The sequence below is a fragment of the Salvelinus fontinalis genome, unplaced genomic scaffold, assembly GCF_029448725.1.
Source record: "Salvelinus fontinalis isolate EN_2023a unplaced genomic scaffold, ASM2944872v1 scaffold_0047, whole genome shotgun sequence".
In the NCBI taxonomy this organism is placed as follows: Eukaryota; Metazoa; Chordata; class Actinopteri; order Salmoniformes; family Salmonidae; genus Salvelinus; species Salvelinus fontinalis.
Window position 1 is genome coordinate 475,607 of NW_026600256.1, and position 7,109 is coordinate 482,715.

The window sequence follows — 7,109 nt, forward strand, 5'->3', positions numbered from 1 at the left end:
TGATAGTTAAACCTCTATATTAGTGACTTGATAGATAAATCTCTACATTAGTGACTTGATAGTTAAACCTCTATAGTAGTGACTTGATAGTTAAACCTCTATAGTAGTGACTTGATAATTAAACCTCTATATTAGTGACTTGATAGTTAAACCTCTATAGTAGTGACTTGATAGTTAAACCTCTACATTAGTGACTTGATAATTAAACCTCTATAGTAGTGACTTGATAGTTAAACCTCTATATTAGTGACTTGATAGTTAAACCTCTATAGTAGTGACTTGATAGTTAAACCTCTATATTAGTGACTTGATAATTAAACCTCTACATTAGTGACTTGATAGTTAAACCTCTATAGTAGTGACTTGATAGTTAAACCTCTATATTAGTGACTTGATAGTTAAACCTCTATAGTAGTGACTTGATAGTTAAACCTCTATAGTAGTGACTTGATAATTAAACCTCTACATTAGTGACTTGATAGTTAAACCTCTATATTAGTGACTTGATAGTTAAACCTCTATAGTAGTGACTTGATAGTTAAACCTCTATATTAGTGACTTGATAGATAAATCTCTACATTAGTGACTTGATAGTTAAACCTCTATAGTAGTGACTTGATAGTTAAACCTCTATATTAGTGACTTGATAGTTAAACCTCTACATTAGTGACTTGATAGTTAAACCTCTATAGTAGTGACTTGATAGTTAAACTTCTATATTAGTGACTTGATAGTTAAACCTCTATAGTAGTGACTTGATAGTTAAACCTCTATAGTAGTGACTTGATAGTTAAACCTCTACATTAGTGACTTGATAGTTAAACCTCTATAGTAGTGACTTAATAGTTAAACCTCTATAGTAGTGACTTGATAGTTAAACCTCTATATTAGTGACTTGATAGTTAAACCTCTATAGTAGTGACTTGATAGTTAAACCTCTATAGTAGTGACTTGATAATTAAACCTCTACATTAGTGACTTGATAATTAAACCTCTATATTAGGGACTTGATAATTAAACCTCTATAGTAGTGACTTGATAGTTAAACCTCTATAATATTGACTTGATAGTTAAGCCTCTGTAGTAGTGACTTGATACACTAACATCAGGCAGTGAGGGGAATCCTGTTTTAAATCTACAACACGACCTGACACAATTACCGCAGGTCACTAAAGTTCAGTTAGTTTCACACGACGATTAAAACAGGTGAAGGCTTAACATCCCAGTGTAAACTGTGTCGTCTGTCTTCCTACAGAAATAACTAGGAGGTGGAAGAAAGGTTAATTTTCACTGTGGCAAAAGGCTTTGTTTTGGTCCTGCGCTGTTTCAATCTGGAGTTGTCTGTCCCTCTCTGAGCCTGAACACAAACACAAACACATCTTTATGCGTCCCAAACGGAACCCTATTCCCGATATGTTCCCTACAGGCTCTGGTCAAACGTAGTGCACTATATAGAGAATAGGGTGCCGTTTGATGCATCCAGAGCTCGCTGGATGAGCAGAGCACTGCAGTATGCCTGGACGAGGGTTTAAAGCTCATATGTTCATACTTATTGTTGGGAAATCACACAGCAGATCCCCTGTGTAATAATTGTGTTACCACAGCGGCAGCCGGCTCCACTGTTTACGTATTTCCATAAACATGACGTCGGTGGGTAATAGAATGTGCGTCTGGATGGAGAGTAAGAAAGAAATTCAAATGGATCCTTTGAAATATCTGCTCATTTGTGAAGGCAGGGGTTCATTTCTTGGTGGTTTTGATTTTTTTTTCAGCACAAGGAGTGTGCAAAGCTGTTGTCAAGACAACGGGTGGCTACTTTGAAGAATCTCAAATATAAAATAGATGTTGATTTGTTTAACATTTTTGAGGTTAGTACATGATTCCATATGTGTTATTTCATAGTGTTGATGTCGTCACTATTATTCTACAATGTAGAAAATAGTAACAATAAAATGAAAAACCCTTGAATGAATAGGTGTGTCCAAACTTTTGACTGGTACTGTTGTATAGTAAAGTATTTTTAGTCTAAGACACTGCATCTCAGTGCAAGAGGCGTCAGTACCTGGTTCAAATCCAGGCTGCATCACATCCGGCCGTGATTGGGAGTCCCATATATATATTTTTTTTTAAATATATTATATATCTCATGGATACTGAGTCAGGAGCATAAGACACTACAAAGAAAATAAAAAACTTTACCGGAAAATTATTTCCCAATTCTATGTCGTTGGCATTGTCCATGTCCTCATTGTCCATGTCTTCATATGTCCATGTCCTCATTGTCCATGTCCTCATTGTCCATGTCCTCATTGTCCATGTCTTCATCTGTCCATGTCCTCATTGTCCATGTCCTCATTGTCCATGTCTTCATATGTCCATGTCCTCATTGTCCATGTCTTCATATGTCTTTGTCCTCATTGTCCATCTCCTCATTGTCCATGTCTTCATACGTCCATGTCCTCATTGTCCATGTCCTCATATGTCCATGTCTTCATATGTCCATGTCCTCATATGTCCATGTCCTCATATGTCCATGTCCTCATATGTCCATGTCCTCATATAGGGGTTGAGGGAAGGTTAGGATAGTAGGGGTTGAGGGTAAGGATGGGTGGTGGGAAGGTTAGGGTTAGGATAGTAGGGTTAGGATAGTAGGGTTAGGGTGTCCGCTCTCTCTCTCTCTCTCTCTCTCTCTCTCTCTCTCTCTCTCTCTCTCTCTCTCTCTCTCCCTCCCCCCCCCCCCCCCCCCCCCCCCCCATACTGGTCAGCTTTCTCCCTGACATCCACTATGAGGCATCAGGCCCTGGCTGTCATCACATGACATACTGACGTCCACTATGAGGCATCAGGCCCTGGCTGTCATCACATTACATACAGTAGTGTTAAAAAGTCCCTGATATCAAACATCATGTCCAATAATACTGGGGTCCAAACATCATGGCCTCTTAAAAGGGGTCTTTTAGCCGTCCACTCAGCTAAGGATGTCGCACTCTTAGAAAAAAGGGTTGCAAAATGTTCTTCGGCTGTCCCCATAGGAGAACCATTTTTGGTTCCTGTTAGAACCTTTTCTGTGTAAAGGGTCCTACATATAACTCAAAAAGGTTTGACCTGGAACCAAAAGGTTCTAGGTAGCACCTTTTTTCCCCCCCTAAGAGTGTAGATACGTAACTTCATGATGTGTGGTTGTTTCATCCCTCTCAGACACGTCAGGGTCTCTCGTGAGATGTGAACCAGTAAGGCGAGAAGAGGCCAGTGTGAGCAGGTTTATTCCACCCAGGAGTCACCACTCGATGCCACAGCTGTCAGTTACAATTCAAACCGATGCCGATGGTGACCGATGATCGTTTAAATAGAGGTGTTTCCCCGACTCGCCTGCCTGTTCTTTAACGTTGGCCCCTTTCGCCTGTTGAACATGCTGAACCTAAAGTCAAGTACGAATCTGGTCGAAAGTCAAAACCCCACCCAATCTGGCACTCCAGGACTCGTAGCAAACACTCAATTTGAAGGAAAATGTATACTATTTGATCCCATGTCCAGCTGGCTCTGAGACGAGAGGCTGAGAGCCCCTGAGGGTGGAAAGGCGACCCTTTGACTGTCTGGTTGTTCTAGGAAGGCTTCGAGAGAGAGTTGCAGGTCAGGGGAGTGATCATGAAGTCAACACGTCACACTCTCTCTGCCTTTTTCACTATCAAATGTAAATGTGGGAAACGTGTACAGCGCTGTGTATAATCGCTGGAGACAATGGAGGCAGTTTGATGGCGCAAGAAGCCTTGGTGATGAATGGAGCTACGGAGCCGCCCAGCATGGGGCGGTAAGGAGCTAGGGAGAAGACTCAGGAGATCATCACCCTATTTACACCTGGTCTTAACATGCCTCCTGTGATCAGAATCAGATTATTTTGGGGTCTTAAAGGGGCAGTGTCCTATTTTGAGACACTTAAACACAGTTGTAATAATAATGATAATTAATGAATTGCATTTTTTGTAAAGTGGTTTCTTGCATCATGTAACACAATAAAATTCCATTTGTCAAGTCATCTATTTGGCCAATAGTTTTAGATAATTTCGTATTTTTATAAAAGGATGTGAGCTTTGGGACAACGTAAACATCAGTCATGAAATGGTTAAGCCATGCATAAGGTTTTAAAAAGTCTCTTAGACTGTAGGCCTACATTGAACACCACATATTGGCTATTGTAGACAATATCACAAAGGTCAAAAGCTATATCCACGTGAAATGCTATGGCATTTGCTCCATTGGTGTTGTTGCTAAGCCACTCTGATAGCCCTACCTGCTCTGATAGCTACAATAGCCTACTGGCCACTGTCTGAAACTGTAACTTCCAGCAGGTACAGCCTCAGTGTTCACAGTTAACACACGCCAGAAGTTACACAGAACGCTGGCAAAATGAACGTTTCCTCTTTCAAGACCCTTTTCTCAGTGCCAAAACATTTTGGTGGGATCGTTGCTTGATACATCCCTTTAACCTGTTGTTCAGTTGCATATCACTGTGTCCTGTCCTGCCAATGACAGACAACCACAGTCATCAACAATCAGTCTGTAGAGGGCCCTTATTGCGGCAGTAGTAATAAAGCTTCTCTTTGAAGCTGAGGAGAGTGACTCAGGGTGGAAGCAAAGCAGTAAAGAGTAGTGTTGTGACTTCCTGTCTGTCGTAGGGGCATTGAATAACTCGGTGACCTCTCAGGGGCTTCCATACAGTAATGAAGCAATACTGACGCAATGCGACCGTGACTCCATCATGGCTCAAATGGCTCCAGTCACTTCAAAGGAAACCTTCGAGGCAGGACTACAAATGTAAACCAAGTCGTATTGCATGGTGTCAACCAGTGATTTATATGTACACTAGATAACTACCAGGAGGAGCTGTTTGAAGCCACCGCACGGCCATCTTCGCATTCCCCCACTGTTGTAAATAAATATTTTGGAAGCTATACAAATGCATTTATTAACGTCGACATTTGTTTTTGCTACATTTATTATATTACAGACACTTTAATGAATACTTTTACATTTGATATGTGAGATTAACATATATTTTTTATAAAAAGCATATAAAAATAAAAAAAAAGTAAAGTTACTGAGCGCACTACAACACAATACTTAAATACATGTCATTTTGTCATTGAAACACTTAATTGAAATACTTTAGAATTCCATTAATTCTTATGGAGGACTGCTTCTTCTGGGGAGTGCCAATATGGCCGACCGGTGGTTTCAAAGCCTCTCATTGGCCAATACAAAGCATCAGCAATCCAGGGTTTATGTAAGTCGTTGGTGACAACTCACTTGGATTTGCGACTAGGAACAACAACATTGTGATTTATGGAGTTTTTGGATTGCAAATCATCCTAAAATGACATTAAATCAGTATGAAAATATGGTGTGATGATATACACGGCCATTCAAAACATTGTTTACAACACGATCAAAATACTTTCCAATAGCCACTGATAAATCATTAGAATGTTGCTGATTTGAGGGGGCTTGACTACAGTTATTACAGACCTGATCCTTTCACTTTCATATTATTATTCAAGCAGTGTTGTGTCCCTGCCAACTCACTCCCTTCCCATCACAGTGATCTGTCTGCTATTCTGCACTATGGTGAGCTGTTCTCTGAGCCGTCGCCTGGGAAACGATAAAAAACAAGCGATGAGGAGAGGGCGGAGGAGGAGGCGGAGGAAGAGTAAGGGTGTAGTCTATCGTCATCTGAATCTTCCCACACTAAAGAACACATGTTTCATTTGGAGAAGATAACTCTTCGGGGACGTAGCAGACACGCAAAAACAGTCGGACACTCAACTCAACAACACAACGTCGCACAGTAACTAAGTGCCCTTTAGTCAATGGATCCATTCTCTCTGCAGCATGCTGCATGCAGCTCTCCCACGTCTCTGATTAGTCAGCCATAATGGAGTCTCAGTCAAAAGAGTGATTATAGTTGAAAGGAGGCCCCTGACCAGAACGTGACTCTAGTGGAGGAGGAGAGGAGCTAGCTAGGGATATAATTGTGGAAAATGTGATGGTGAGCGACCGGCCCGGGCCACCTCAAAGCATAGTAAGGTGCTTTCCTTAAAGAGTTCAAAGGGCATTAGTACCCATTACTCACAATCCACTCCCACTGTCTCCGGTTTGGGCCGATACAGTATAGTAGTAATCCTACAAGACATTGGAAGGGGCTGATTCAGTGAAACCTGTCTAAATAATCCCAAACCACATCATCTTCTTAGCAACAGGACCCGGGGAAGCTAAATATCAAGACATGTTATTCATCTCAATTGTGCTCTTTTCAGCAGGCTCGTGCTTTAAACAAATGATATGCTTATCCAATTATGGGATAAGGACTTTGGCTCTCATTGTTCATTAGGACAAATGGCAATACATGAAAGGGACATTCATTATGTGTTAACTGTATGAGTACGTATTTCTTTACCATTCGTTAACATTTAAGTCTGAAGTTTGTTTCTGTTTAATCTGTTTGGATTGTTGATAGATGTAACACTGGACACCATTGAAAAATAGACCCTGGTCTGAATTGAGATTATTTTAAGCCTATAAATAAAGGTTAAATATGTCTATGTATTGGTAATGTACAGTGTGTGTAAGGACAGACACTAGAGACGAGAAGCAAGTACAATGAGTGAACATTTAATGAAAACACGGACAGGAACAGAATACGGACAGTGTCTGGACAAGGGAAAACATAACAACATTAATGCTGATATGAAGAACCAACGGAGAAACAGACAGATATAGACGGGGCAATCAACAAGGTGAGGGAGTCCAGGGGTGAGGCCTATGAGCGCTGATGCGCATAATGATGGTGACAGGTGTGCATAATGAAGGGAGGTCTGGCGCCCTCGAGCGCCAGAGAGGGAGAGCGGGAGGAGGCATGACAATATGTGATGACGTCGTCCTATAGTATAATGCAGTGTTATTGATTTAACTCTGTGTATTTACTGTATGTTAATGAGAGGGAGTAATGTTTACCTTGGGACTCTATGCCAAATATTATTTTTCTCTGACTGATTGTGTTTTGGTGAGGAGAGACTTTTTTCCTATAATAAATAAAAAATCCCTGCATTACTTTA